The sequence below is a fragment of the Ahaetulla prasina genome, chromosome 7 (genome assembly GCF_028640845.1).
Source record: "Ahaetulla prasina isolate Xishuangbanna chromosome 7, ASM2864084v1, whole genome shotgun sequence".
Taxonomy (NCBI): Eukaryota; Metazoa; Chordata; class Lepidosauria; order Squamata; family Colubridae; genus Ahaetulla; species Ahaetulla prasina.
In genome coordinates, this window is record NC_080545.1 from 102543019 (window position 1) to 102557976 (window position 14958).

The 14958-nt window shown below is 50.9% G+C and overlaps 1 protein-coding gene across 1 annotated transcript in view; it reads left to right on the forward strand.

Annotated features, from left to right (window-relative positions):
- Positions 1-14958, forward strand: part of SHANK3 (SH3 and multiple ankyrin repeat domains 3) — a 309563-nt gene that overhangs the window by 205531 nt on the left and 89074 nt on the right. The window lies entirely within an intron of this gene.

The following is a 14958-nucleotide window of genomic DNA, read 5'->3' on the forward strand; positions in this document are numbered from 1 at the left end:
TGAGAAAGCTTAGAAAGTCAGGAGCGGGAGAGGAAGAAACTCCAGGTTGCCCCGTCTTGACCGGTATAAGAATATTGAGGTTCTCTTTGGAACCATAGAGTCCTGTTTCCTGACGTGGCCTACCTTGAAGGGCTGATAGCACCAGTCTTTGGAAGATGGGCTTCCCGCACACTTCCTGGCCCATCAACCTACCAGCTGGGCCGTCTTCCTTTCCACCAACCACCTATGTGCCACCTTTTCTTTAACTGGTGTATATTCATATTTCTCTCCAGAAGCTTAGCATCCCGTTTCTTCCCTGTCAAGGGAAGTCCCACCAGGGAGCATCCGTGTCTGACAGGACTTGAACCTGGGACACCTTTGTGAGAGTCCATCCCTTCGCTATGGAGGCCTTCCTCCCCCTCCTTCTCTCTGCAACCCTCCCTCCCTTCTAGCACAGATGATGTTCCCTAGTTGGGTCATGAAACATCTGCCAGAGGTCACCAAGGAGCCCTCATATCCACCCTGAGCTACCAATCTTCTCCTTTGTTGGTGCTGAAGGAGCATCAAGCAGCCGAAGCTCCATCCACTCACCACACATTTTTGCACTCTGCCTGCCTTTCCTGTCAGCCCCCACCCCATCTTCCCTCCTCCCAGGAGCCCCCTCTTCCCTGGGCACAAAATGTTTCAGCACATTCTGGAACCCCCCTGGAGCTTTGCCCTGCTGGATCCTTGTTCCTCAGTGTGGCAGGGAGAGTGTGGGCAGGATGCCCCCTCTTCCTCCTCCTCCATTGCCTCCTGACCCATCAAGCCAGGGTGGGGGGGGGAGGGAGGGGGCTGCATCAGCTCCCGTCTCCAAGCTGCCGCCTTCTTGCGGAGGTGGAGCCGCTGTTTCGCTAGCACTCGCTGAGCGCAACCGGGGATCCCCTGCAGCCGTCCTTCTCCCAGGTGGACCCGTCATGGCTCAACATGTTTGTTAGCTCCCCCCCACGCCCCCCCCCAGGGGTGAATGTGGCTGGCTGGGGAATTCTGGGAGTGGACGTCCACTCCGCATTGCTAAGGTTGGGCAACACTGCAGTGAACCATAGTCTTTGTGAATGTGGCCATTATAAGTAATGACTGGAAGGCCGCGAAGGGCAGCTTCGCTGGACTTTAGCGGAGCTTTTCATGACGACCCCCAAGAGGCTCTTGCTGCTGGAGATGCACGGCTGGCCGAACATTCATGGCCAGGGAGCTTATGACAAAAGGCCAGGCACCAACTTGGAAGGAAGCGTTTACGACACCCCTCAACTGTCCGTGGTAGGCCCTGTGCTGTGCAACACACATTTAGAAACGCCTGATGAGGAATTAGGAAATAGGACGATTAGATTTGCAGATGTCACACAAATATTGGAGGCAGCAGACGCCCGTGGAGGACAAGATCACAGTTCAAGAGGATCTTAACAGGCTGGAACCCCGGGCAGAAACCAGCAGGATGAATTTCAACTTGGACGGATGCCAAAATCAAACCTGAGGTGGAGGATATGTTAACCGGCAGTAAATTCAAAAGATATTAGGAGCTCTGGTGGCACAGCAGTAAGAATTCAGTACCTCAGACCAATTCTGCCCAGCGCCAGGAGTTCGATCCTGACCGACTCAAGGTTGGCTCAGCCTTCCATCCTTCTGAGGTCGGTCAAATAAGGATCCAGATTGTTTGGGGGCGATTATGCTGACTTTGTAAACCGCTGTTGGATGTTTTGGTGGATCACAAACAGAACACCAGGCAACAGTGTGATCCACAAAGAAAAATGCAATCTTAGACTGCATCAAAGGAAGAAAAATGTCCAGCAGAAAAGGTGTCATCATTCTGCTCCATTAGCAATAGCCCTTAGGCTCATATATTGCTTTCCGGTGCTTTCCAGCCCACTCTGAGTGGTTTCCAGAGTCAGCCTCTCTTGCCCCCAGCAATCTGGCTCCTCATTTTACCCACCTCAGAAGGATGAAAGGCTGAGTCAACCTTGAGCCTGGTGAGATTCAAACTGCCAAACTTCTGGCAGCCAGCAGTCAGCAGAAGTCGCCTGCAGTACTGCACTCTAACCACTGCGCCACCACAGCTCAATGTGCATTGCTTAGACCCCACCTAGAATATTTCATCCAGTTCTGGAAACCACAATTTTGGATGGACTTCAGCAAAGTGGAATGTGTCCCTTTGTTAGGAACCAGAAAAGAAAAACACGTAAGGAACATTTTGGAGATAGTTTAGCCTGGGGAAGAGAAGACTGAGAGAAAACACGATGATGGCCTTCCAGTAGATGAAGAGTGACTGCATGGAGAGGGTTGGGCAGCAATGCTCAACGTCGTTTCAGAAGACGGGACATGAAACAAAGAGTTGAAATTACAAGAAAGAAGATTTCGATCGGACATCAGGAACACTGAGAGCCACTCAGTGGTGGAATCTGTTGTCTTAGGACGAGGTGGAATCCCCCGTGTGTGTGTGTGTGTGTGTGTGTGTTGCAGTTGTTGCTTCCTGTTTGGATGGGGGTTGGGCAGATGACCTCCATGACCCCTCCAGCCCTTTCATTCTATTATTCTATGAATAGATTTGAATTACAGAAAATTCGGTGTCAGTTTGAACATTGATTGCTGAATGCTATGAGCAGAACACGACACAAGGAAAGCGTGCAAGAAAAAAAGCAGAATATTGAACAGGGAGTCAAAGAAATCTATGCCAGGTCGCTTGATTGTTTAAAGGAAAGCTTGCAGTGGCGGTCAGGGGCGGTCCGGCTGGGCAGATGGACAGACGGGGGCTTTGGCATTCACCTGAAGCGGCGTTATTGTCTGAGCAACCAAGAGCCGTTCAATAGGCTGCATGATGCAAGGAGGAATATGGATTTGAAAATTAGTGTGACAGAGATAAAAGTGGTTGCATTTGGCAGAGAAAAGCGATTAAACAATTGCACGTAAACGGCAAAAAAAACCCAAAAACCTCAGAACAAGCAGGATATCTGTACCTTGGCAGAAGGAAATTGCTGGAGAAAGTTAGATATGCAAATGCCAGTAGAAAAATAACAGGCAACGTGTGATCCACGGGGAGAAATATTGGGGAAGGAAAAATAGCTGCACCTGAGAACATCCTCTAAGTTGGGAGCGGCCAGAGAGGTTGAGTTGAGGCTCTTCAGAAGTGCCTGTGATGGAAACAAGAGAAAGCAGAAGGCTTCCCCATCGCGTCTTACTCTCGAGGTGGTGTTCCTTTCTCTTGCTTAGTCAAGGGAGCCAGTCTTGTCCGAAGACCTTTGCCTTTTCCGTAGCCACGTGGCCAGAACGACCACACGCCAAAGCTCAGGCAGCTGCTTAGCCTTAGCACTGGCAGGAACACTTAGACTTGCATGCCGCTTCATAGTGCTTTGCAGCCCTCCAAGAGGTTTGCAGAGGTTTACCTATTGCTGATTTATTATTATAAGATTATAGGAACAACATCTTGCACGTCTGAGTGTGCTTCCCCCTCCCCTCCCTTTCTTTTTGTGAGAACGAAGTCGACTCTTTGAGATGCTCCCTTGGATGCGGTTCTCTTCCAGACTCAGGTTCCTTTCATCTCTATATTGTCTTAGTTGCATCTCTTCCTCCTGTCCGTCCAGGCCTGTAGGAGAAAGAGTGGCAGCACCTGGGGCCGGAGTCAAAAGAGGGATCGGCCCACGTAGTCACAACTAAGGGCAGCCCACTCTGGATGCTCCTAGCAGAGGCTTCCTTAGAAGATTCTTCTGCATAGCAATAGGTCACTTTAATTGGAGCCTAGATATGCGGAAACATACAAAACCAATGACAGAAAAAACTCAGTGATCCATCGTGCCTGTCCTTATTTATTTATTTATTTATTTATTTATTTATTTATTTATTTATTTATTTATTTATTTATTTATTTATTTATTTATTATTTTATCCTTATCCTTATCCTTATTTTATTAGTTTTTAATTTATTAATTTTTGTCAGATGATAGACGTGTGTTTATCCCAAGCATGTTTAAACGCAGTTCCTGATGATCGACCTGCAACCTCCGCTTCTTTTTCTGTGAAGATCTCCTTTCCAGCCTGGCTCTTGAACTTCCCTCCTGCTCACTGGGGGCGGCTGGTCTTTTGCTCCTGACGGGGCCATTCCTTCTGCCCGTTGCCCAGGGCTAGCCGGGGTGGGGAGATGAGAGGCAGAGCAGCCCTTCGGAAGAGGGGCAGATGGGTTGCCCAAGGGAACGGGGGGGGGGGATTTGAAAGGCGGACCCACAACCTTGGCAAGGGATGTGTGTAGATGGGGTTAAGTATTGGAGGTGGGGGCTGAACTGGGCAGAAGGCTGGAGAAGGCCCTTGGACCTAAGGGGGTCCCACAGAGGAGACCGTGGCCGCTCTGTTGTGGTGAGCCTGGACCCTTGAAGTGTGGGCGGGCGGGAGAGTGGGATGAAGGGTGAACAGCTCTGTTCCCAGGGCGAAGGCAGGCGCTGGCGGCAGAGAGGAAGAGGACAATGCCACTAATGAGCTGGGAAGGCTGCAGATGCCCTCACCAGTTCTGCCTTTGGCCAGCTACATTCCAGTTGCCGCTGCCTCTCCCTTTCTCTCAAAAGCGGGAACATATAATAATCATTGAGGGGAAATTGTGGGTGTCAGTCATTGACTAATTACTCCAAAGCATCCTTGATTATATCTGCATTCTCACAGCTCCGCACAGCAAGCAGAAGTGCACTTTGAGAGGCGGCCTCCTTGCGTGGGAGTTCCTGATGGAGCCAACCTCTCTCTGCCCAGAACATCTGTGCCTTATGGGACAAGCAACCAGGGGCTCCCTTTTGCAGACTGGACACTGCCTCCGTCCGGCTGTCCTTCACAGAGTCAAGGGACACGTTTCAGAGAAGACTTTGTAGTCCTCTTCTCACCAGACTCAGGGATTGTAGATGGAGCAGGATGGAACCTCTCCTTCTTCAGAAGGCCATGGGTGGGGGGAATGGCTACCCCTCAAATTCCAATTTTATTGTTAGGACCAGTCAATTTTAGACCAAAGGACGTGCAAGCTTGCATGTTCACCCCAAAATGGGGGATTGGAGGAGAAATTTTAAAAATTGTAAGAATTTTTAAACAGGCATCGCATACAATTTTGTGTGAATCTGGTGGGCAAGAGATGATCCTGGGTAAATCTGAGGCATCCAGGATATGGTCAAGATGTCTGCCGCCAGGATGAGGTGTTAGTTGTGTTATGCACCACACACCCTAAAAAAGACGGAGAGCTTTGATTGCAGTCATTCCCCCCCCCCCCGTTGCCTTCTGGCCCTGCCCTGCAGGCGGAGGTAGCAGTCAGAAAGCAAAGTTGCCTTGCGGGTGATAGAATAACACCAGTTGGAAAGGACCTTGGAGATCTTCTAGTCCCACCCCTTGCTCAAGCAGGAGATCCTATAATATTGCAGACAAATGGCCGTCCAATCTCTTCTTGAAAACCTCCAGTATTGGAAGGCAAGTCATTCCACTGATTAATTGTTCTAACTGTCCGGGAATTCCTTTTTAGTTCCAGGTTGCTTCTCTCTTGATTAGTTTCCATCCGTTGCTTCTTCTCCTGCCTTTGGGTGTTTTGGAAAAGAGGTTGACCCTCTCAACCCTTTCAGATTGTTTGCATCAGGTTCCCCCCCCCCCACTCCTCCTGTTGGCTTGTTCTCAGCCAAGGGTGACTTTCAGCCAATCCTGGATTATCTTGAAGAGCTAAACAGGATCCAACTTGCTTAAGAAGATCTGTGGGAGATCCTAGGCTAGACTGGGAAATTAAATAACATTCTGGAATACAGTAAAACACTTTTGTGCAGTTGCGAAAAAGTCTCCCTGGAAGGGTGCAGGTGGGCCCCAGGAAGAGGCTTCATTCAAACTCTAAATGGGATCAGAAATATCACGGAGGCTCGGAACTGTTGAATATGTTTTTGGGTGCTTATAAAGTTCAGACGTGGGTCACGTGGCTCATTGAAAACAAAGCCTAAAAGTCATTTTTCAACATTATACCTAAATTACTCTCTCCTAAAGCAAAATATAGATTGGCAAACTACAATTATGCCTAGGCTCAATTAGCATCAGGACTGCTAACTGCTTATGAGGTTGAACTGAGGAATTCTAAATGTAAGAAAACTCAGATTTAGGATGTGCTATCAACCCACAGAATGAGTCAAGGGTGTTTTCTATTAGAATAGAAGTAAATTCTATCCAAAAAAATTGACTGTTGCCATGCAAGGTTCTTCTGGACACCAGAGCCGTGTCCCTTCCAGGGAAAGGAATGCAATAAGCAGGCCCTCATTTCCGTGGGGTGCAACCTTGGGGAAGGGAGGGGCTGTTTTGCTCCAGCCCATGGAAATCTGAGCAGAGACCCAGCCCAGCAGAGCCTGTGTGACCTCTCCCAGAAAGTCATCTCCAGACACCACCACCACCACCATCCCATGGGAGAGAAGCAAGCGAGGTCCTCCCCCATCCAGCCCAAGGAGTTTTTCCCTCCCCCGTTCCTAATCCCTGGTTTGACCTGGGAAATCCACTAAGGTTCCGAGTTTCTGCAGAGCGGGTTTCTTCAGGGGGGCCGTTTTGGAAAAAGCCTTGTTGGTTTTGAGGAAATATTTGTCTTCCTAATTGCCTCCATTAAGTGCTTTTAATACATTTTGCCCATTGTGAGGAGAAGGTCATTCCTGTTCTGAGGTGGGGGGGAACGGAGGCTGAATGCAGTGAGCCTCTGCAAGGGGCTGGGGCTGGGGGGAGGTTAATTGGTGATTTAAACTTGAGCAGGCCGTGTATGCAGATGGCTTTGCCAAACATTGTCCTGCAGGTACAATCTCAACACGTCATCCATCCGTGGTGGTTATAAGAGCGTAGAGTAACGGGGTCCGAAGGGATCCTGGGGGTCTTCTAGTAGTCCAATCCCCTTCTCAAGTAGGAGACTGTATACCATTCCAGACAATTGGCTGCCCAGTCTCACTTCCAAAGCTTCCAGTAATGGAGCACCCACAATTCCTGGAGGCAAGAGCGCCTCAGCCTGTTCTCATCCCTGCGGGACTCAATGGTCAGGACAGGTTCTTCTTCCCGGCCGAGCTCTGAAGTCCACCTATTCGCTAAGCACTAAGGACAAGAAGCAACAGATGGAAACTCATCAAGGAGAGAAGCAACCTAGAATTAAGGAGAAATTTCCTGACAGTTAGAACAATTAATCAGGGGAACAACTTGCCTCCAGAAGTTGTGAGTGCCCCATCACTGGAAGTTTTCAAGAAGAGATTGACTTGCCTCCTGCAGGCAAAACCAGCCTGCCCCATTGAGTGGGAGCCTTCTCCCCATGGCCCCCTTCTTCACCCAAGCCTTTGGGGGGTGGGAACAGCTGTCACCAGGCTGGCTGCTGCATTTGGCCCCAGGATCTGGGCTCTGATAATTTACTCACTTATTCACAACTCATGTTTATCCAGGCTTGATTAGCAATGAACAGGTGCTTTGAAAAATAAACTATTTTTTTTATAGCTTCTGATTTAAGTCCACCCCAGATTTTTCACTCCCTTTGCAAAACAGGATTCTTGACAACTGGAAAAAAATGGGCAGAAATGTTTTATTTATGTGGTGGCTCAGCGTAAAGAGGAGCAAAGAGATTGAATCCTGCTTGCTTCCTCGCTCTCTTTTAAGCTGCGGCAACTTGGTTGCGGTTCGTTTGTGTTTTGTTTCTATTAATGAAAACGGTACATCAGCCACATTGCAGCCAAGTCTGAAAAAGAGGGAGGGTCTGAAAGTACCTTTGGAATCCTTTGTCGTCCCTCCCCCTCAAGGAGAGAACCAGCTCAGCACTGAGATGGCTTGGTCTGCAGGTGGCCCTTTTGCTGAGGAAGGGGCACTTGCTCTTTTAAGAGGAAGGTTTGGGGAGGGGGCTGTGAGGTTCAGCTTCTCCTTAGGCTCCTCATCCCTCAACATGGCAGCCTGTAGCCGACAGCATTTTGCTCCACCCATTTGGAGCTTTTGGGGTCACAACTGGAGGACTGCAGCACAGTCTCCCGCTGGAAATGTTGGTTGCTACCAAATTCAGCAGTTGGTCAGTCTACGGGATGGTGGGCAGTTCCTAAATATAGTTGGTTGGTTTGTAGGGGTGTGTGTGTGTGTATGTATGGGAGAGGGAGAGGGAAGATAGAGGAGAGAGGGGTAGGTAGGTAGATATATAGAAGGGTATGGGGGGAGAGAGAGAAAAGACGGATGGATGGATGGGTGCAGGGCCACTCTTCAAATATCCACACAGGTTGTTGCCTGTTTTTTATGGACATTGTAAGAAGTCGGGATGGACTTCTGAATCCTCAGTGGATTTGGGCCTCCCAGCTGGTTTGAACTGAAGCAGGAGCCCCCCTTTCCCAGGCCTTCCTCATTGGGGCTGGAGAAGAGACCCTCCTCCTGCCCCTGCCAGGGCAGCTGCCTGTAGACCAGGCCCTGGAGGCCTTGGTCCCGACCGGATCCTTGGCAGGCCTCGACGCCCATGTTTCGTGATTCTCCAGTTAGCTGCTCTCTATAGCTTGGGGGTTGTTAGCTGACCGGAGCAGAGCAGCCTGGGGGCTTTGGGGAATAGTAAAGACGGAGACAGGCGGAAGGAAGCAAGCAGAAGGGCAGCCTTGGTGATCATGTGAATGCTGAGTCTACGACCTCAGATGACGGAGAAAGGGCAGCTCTTTGTGGGCCTTCAACCAGGGTCAGCCCCCTGTGGGGGAGGGAAGATAGGACGCTGAGTGTTAATGGAAGCTTCCAGATGGCCCCTTTTTCCTTTTGTTGATTGGCCCCATTCTTTAAATCTGTAGTTGGGATTTATCTTGGCCTGGAGCTGGTACCATCCCTGGTTTGTTTGCTGCACCTTCCTCCCGTTTGCTCCCATCCCTTTCTCTCCAGAGGGGCTCTTTGGGCCTTCTTCTCCCCTCCTCCTCCTCCTCCTCCTCCTCCTCCTCCTCCTCCTCCTCCTCCGTTCTCACATCCATCAGCCCCAATGCCTACTTCCAGCTTGACAGCTCCATTAAGTGCCATCTCACAGCAGCTATTTTTAGAAGCCAGGAGAAGGATGAGCCTCCTGGCTGTGGACAGGCCATCAATCCTGGTCCCATCACAAAATAATGTCCTCTTCTCTGGCCTGGAATGAGCTCTACCAGAGGGTTTTCAAACAAGGAGCTTGGAGAGAAGCATCTGGGAAGGAATGGGGAGCAAGAGGTGAAGGTTTGTTGCACCCCAAATGTTAATTCCTTCCCCCGCCCCCCACCGCCCACCCCCTTTGGGTGCCACAACTTCAAGAGAGGGCGGTGCTTCAGCTTCTAGCTTCTTCCACCAGCAGGACCTGGTGGAACAGTTGAGCAACAGGGATCTCTTCACGCTTGGGTGGGCTTGTCTACATCTCTTGGTCCTGCATGTGGGGATGGAAGGACCCATCGAAGGAACTGCTGGTCAGAAGGGCTTCTCCTGGCTCCAAGGACCTATTGTGGAGAACCTCTGATCTGTGGTCTTCATAAGAAAAGCCTCCCCCGGGGGTGGGAGAGAGCCTTTAAAAACTCCCACAAGGGTTGTCTGTATTTGAGTGCTGGGGTCCGTGTGAGGAGGCAGCTGAGCTCCCCTTCTGTTGCTTCTTAACTGGTGGAGATAAGAGCCACGTGCCTCTGTCCTGGGGGGGGTGGCGGTGAGGTCCAGTTTGCCTGGCAAAGTCCCAGCCCCCCAACTTGGCCCCCTTTCAGACTTCCTTCCCACTGACTTAATTACGGGGCAATCTCTGGAAGCGAGGCTGGCTTGCTTGCTGTTCTTCTAAATCGTCCTTAACTGCCATTCCATGGGCAGTCCACAAATCAATTACAAACATTAGAAAGATAATTAAAAACTGCGCAGAATACAGCACAATATGCAACAGTAAAAATGGCCATAAATCCAGCATAAAAAGCCCTGCCATAAACCGACCATAAAAAGCTCTAGGTCTTTGGAGCCCCAGTGCAGCTTGGCCAGGACAGCTGCCGCTGGCCTGAGGCTCCCTTTGCTGGGAAGGGAAGGTGCCTGAGGGAGCTCAGAGACCCTGCTGGGTTGGGGGCTGGCCGGACCCCCTCTGGTGGAGCTGCGTGCGGTGATGCGCTAAGCTGGAGCTCATCAAGACATTTCAGGTTGAGGCAGAACGCGGAGCACCAAGGAGCCGAGCAAAGCTTGGCATGATTCAGAGGGTTGGACTAGAAGACCTCCAAGGTGCCTTCCAGCTCTATTCTGATTGATTGATTGGGAATCAGGACAGCATCAACACAGCTGGGAGACCTTCGGGGCTGTAAAGACCATGGCTTGGCCATGTTCTTCAGCTTGGATGGCCTGGGAAAGAGCACCAGGGGTTTCCATAACCTGAGACCTCCTGGGCTTGGTGCCCCCATGGCAACATGCGTGGCCTGGAGCCTTTATTGAATGGAAGGCAAGAGTCTCTCTCAGCAGCTCCCCAAGACTTGCGGTGGGAGTGCCCATCAAAGTTCCCGGCAAATTGTATTCTTCAGGATGACAGAAGGGTCATTATTACATATGTGGGCAGTAATCGTATTTCACAAAATTAATTCCAATTAAATGTGCTCGGAAGACCAAACTACTGACAAGAGAGAGAGCAACACGCCTTAGATTGAAGGCAATGAAGACATCATAGTGGTGGGCAGCCTGTCAGGATCAGCCATCAGCAGTCAAGGGACAAGACCGAAGCTGCAGACCAGCGCTTGGTAGAGGAGACCAGGAGGCCTTGGGGAGAGATTGTCAGAGGCCATGATACACCCATACCTTGTGCAAGCCATGATATTCCCCGTGACACCGTACGGAAGCAAAATTGGGATCCTGAAGAAGCAGAAGAGGAAAAGTGTTGATGCTTCTGAATGGGGTTGTTGGAGAAGACTCCTGAGTAGACCGTGGACAGCCAAGAAAATCAAGGAATGGATCATTGAATGTTGAACCAATCCAGAGTTCTCACTCAAGGCGCCCAATGAGCAGGCTCAGATGTCCAAACCCATTCAGCGAAGACCCATCAGCTCTCTGGCAGAAGGTCAGATGTTGGGAAGGTGGAAGGAAAGAGAAGAAGAGGAAGACCAGCAGCAAGAAGAATGGATGGACTCAGCTACAAGGATGATGGTGACGAGGGGTTATGGAGAAAAATCTAGCTAGGAGGTCACTAGGAGTCAACAATGACTTAAAGGCACATAATCAGGTCAACTCAAATTAAAGAAATGTTAGTTTATGTACTGTTCATATCCACTGCAGTTTTGAAGTTTGATCCCTGACATTGCCAGCTGTGGCTCATAGCAGGTGATAACCCTGCTCCATTCAGTAGCATCAAAGATAATTTTATGAATTGGTATCCTGCATTTAGCATTTCTTATAAACACAAAGCAGAGAAACATATCTAATACTCCTTCCTCCTCCTCCTCCTATTTTCCTCACCACAACAACCTTGTGAGGTGGGCTGGGCTGAGAGACCGTGACTGGCCCAAAGTCACCCAACTGGCTTTGATGCCTAAGGCAGGACTACAACTCACTGTCTCCTGGTTTCTAGCCTGGTGCCTTAACCACTAGACCCTGGGTGTCCATCCTTGGGCTTGCTGGGCCATGTTGAGTCCACCTATAAAACATAGTTAATGTATATAAATCTCATCATAATGTTAAAATGATGGCAGTCTTCCAGTAATTGAGGGGCTCTTCCATAGAAGAGGGGGGTTGACCTCTTCTCCAAAGCACCCAAAGGCAGGAGAAGAAACAATGGATGGAAACGAATCGAGGAGAGAAGCAACCTGGGATGAAGGAGGGATTTCCTGATAGTGAGGACAATCAATCAGCGGAAGGACTTCCTTCCAGAGTCCAGAAGTTGTGGATGCTCCATCACTGGAGGTCTTTAAGAAGAGATTGGACAGCCACTTGTCAGAAATACTATAGGATACTTCCTACTTCAACAGGGGGTTGGACTAGAAGTCCCTTCCAAGTTTGTTATTTTGATATTTTCTGTTCGTGATCTTGTGCATTACTGCATGTCCAGGACTGTGTGTGGGCTGTGAGTTGGAGATGCCTGGACCAGACCAAACTGGCTCCAGAACAGCCAGGTTCTACCAGGTTCTACCAGGCTTTCACAGGAGGGAAACCGTGGCTTTCTGTTCTGGTGTCCCCATTCTTTCCTTTCCTTTCCTGTAACCTGCCATGAGATTTTCTGGGGAGTAGACAGGTAGATAAGTAGGAGCCGTTCTTGTGATACTTCAGACTTCCGTTTCTCCTTTTTCCGTGAAGCACCAGCAATGCGGGCAGGACCCATGGTCCCCCCTTGCCTCACACAAGGTCTAAGCCCAGGCTGGTCTGGCCCAGATCTGCACCCGTTTACTGTCAGCAGTGCTGAGTGTGCCAAGCAGGGGAAGCTCTTCCCCCTTTCTCCCCTGGGTCTCTTGGACCTGCCACCCAAATTTCTCCCCTTTCCCCTGGGCTGAGACCCTCCCCCCCACCCACCCCCGTAGCATAGGGCAGCCCTCAGCCACACAGGTGGGTGTTTTTAAGCACCTGGTTCATTGCGTGAGGCCCCATGGACATGTTTCCCTTTGAGGCAGCCTCTTTGTGTTCCTCCTTTGATTCCTCTCCGTCCGTCCTTCCTTTCAGCCCGAAAGGCTCCTCGAAGCTTACAGATCCATGCGCTGCAGGCAGATTCGTGTGGGTTGGGCGTTTTGTAAGGCGAGCACAATAGACACGCAGCCCTGTCACTCGCTCGAGGTTGAACAGTGGAGCCCTCGGTGCTCTCGCCAAGCTCCGCTGTTTGCTTGCAGAGGCTTCATTATCTGCCAAGGCAAGAAGGGAGCAAGCGCCTCCCTCCCTTCCTTCCTTCCTCCCTCCCTCACTCGGCTGACGTTCGCTCCTCGGATAATGAAACATCTGCCAGCAACCAGCCCACTTGGAGGGCATCAAGGACTCCACCATGAGGAGAAGGGTGGGGGGGGGGCTTTCTCCGCCTGCTATAAGATTTGTTATCCCAGCTGGTATTTCGTCATCCCTGCCAGCAACTGTTGCCATAACGCCATGCAACGTCTGTATTGGGAAACCAAAGCAGCCACCTTCGGTTCCCCACCCAGATAGGACCAAGGAGGTGGCCTCTTTCTCGTGGTCAGTTCTCCTGCAGGCTCTTTGACCTCCGGCCTGCCGGTGGTTTAGGCAGGGAGCCAGCTAGCCGATCCGCAGCAGCCTGGCAGACGGCCATCCGGGACTCATCATTCAGGCGCAGTGGTTAGCATGCAGCATTGCAGGCTGACTCTGCCCACTGCCGGGAGTTCGATCCTGACCGGCTCAAGGTTGACTCGGCCTTCCATCCTTCCGAGGTCGGCAAAATGAGGAACCAGATTGTTGGAGGAAATTACACTGACTCTGTAAACCGCTTGAGAGGGCTGGAAAGCCCTGTGAAACAGTATAGAAGTCTTAAGTGCTATTGCTATTCATGACCTTGTGCTGAGCAGCTGTACCAGTATTGCAGTGGGCTTGCTGGTGTCATGATCCCGAGGCCTTCCTTCTTGCAATTTCCCAGCTAAGAACATAGAATAACAGAGTTGGAAGGGACCTTGGAGGTCTTATAGTCCAACCCGCTGTAGGAGACCTTTCACCTTCTCAGAATTCTTGTGGGTCTGAATCCCACCCCCCTTGACGCAATGCCTGTGGGTTTCAGGACCTGAGGGCTTCCTTGCAGGAGAGACCGACCCAGAGCCAGTGAGCGGAGTCCAAGGATGGGGCTGAGGGATCCATAAGCATGTCCAAACAGGTGGCAGGATCTCTGCGCAGCTGGTCCATTTTTATCCGGTGCCTGGTATAAAGAGTGGAATCATCTCACAGGCAGAAGGTTCCTTGTCAAGGTCTCCCTTGATCCTCTTGGATGACCCACCCGCCAGCTGCCTGGCGTGGCAGATTCTTCGCTGCGGGAGGTTGCCGTGCAAAGACAGCGGAGGGACCTGGAGGAGGAACAGCTATATCTATCTATCTATCTCAGTGCTTTCAAGCAGGACGGGCTGGTTGCCTCTCAGAGTCCTGCAGCCCCACATCTGCCCGGCTGCCTCTGCTGCTATGTCCAGCAGAGTGTTCGCCCGGGCTCAGCTGCTGCTTTGGCGTGGAGAAAGTGCCCCCTCTGCTGGCCATGAGGAGGCACCGCAGCTCCACGCTTGGCTGGTTGCTTCTGGGGAGCAATTGCAGAAGCCACATCTGGCCATCAAGACAGGGTCCCCGTAGACATCCATCCATTCATCTGTCTACCATCATCAATCTATATCTATCTATCTATCTATCTATCTATCTATCTATCTATCTATCTATCTATCTATCTAATCTCTCTCTCTTCTCTCTCTTTCTCTCTCTAATCTCTCTATCTTCTACCTATCTTCTTTCTATTTATTGCCCATATGTATCCAACAACTCTGCAGGTGTCTTGGTGTGTGGCCCACAGTTCCCAGCTGCTGGCAGTAAGATTTTGGTGAGGACAGGGGGTTGTGAGCCCAGTTGAGAAGAAGAGGCAGGAAGTTGCGTACTGGGCCAGCTCAGGGGAAAGAGAGACATCCCCCCCCCCCGTGTTTCCTTGCAAAACCAAACTGCCTGGAAGAGGTTGACCTGAGTGGGAAGCTCCCTTCTCTGAAAGAATCCCCAAGACAGGCCGGGAGCTTCAGGGCTTCACCCTTCTCTCCCGGGCAGGCTGGGGAGTCCAGGTCCCTGGCCTGGTTGACGTAAGAGGATTGGAAGCCCAGCCTGTCTCTTCCTGGATCTCCGTCAGAGGCAGGGCGGCCATGAAATGGGAAATCAAGGCAGGGGGGCTGCTCAGGGACCAAAGGAAGCTTGCGGAGAGCACTGCTTGGGGGGTGGGATCTCTCTGGATCCGGCCTGCAGGCCTCCGGGGAGCCCCAGTGCAGCCTGCCCCAAATTCAACCTGCAGAAGCAGCACCTGTGCCCAGTTTCTCAGCCTGGAACCTTCTGCTTGGTCTGCCCCATGTGCATCAGCGCCCCACT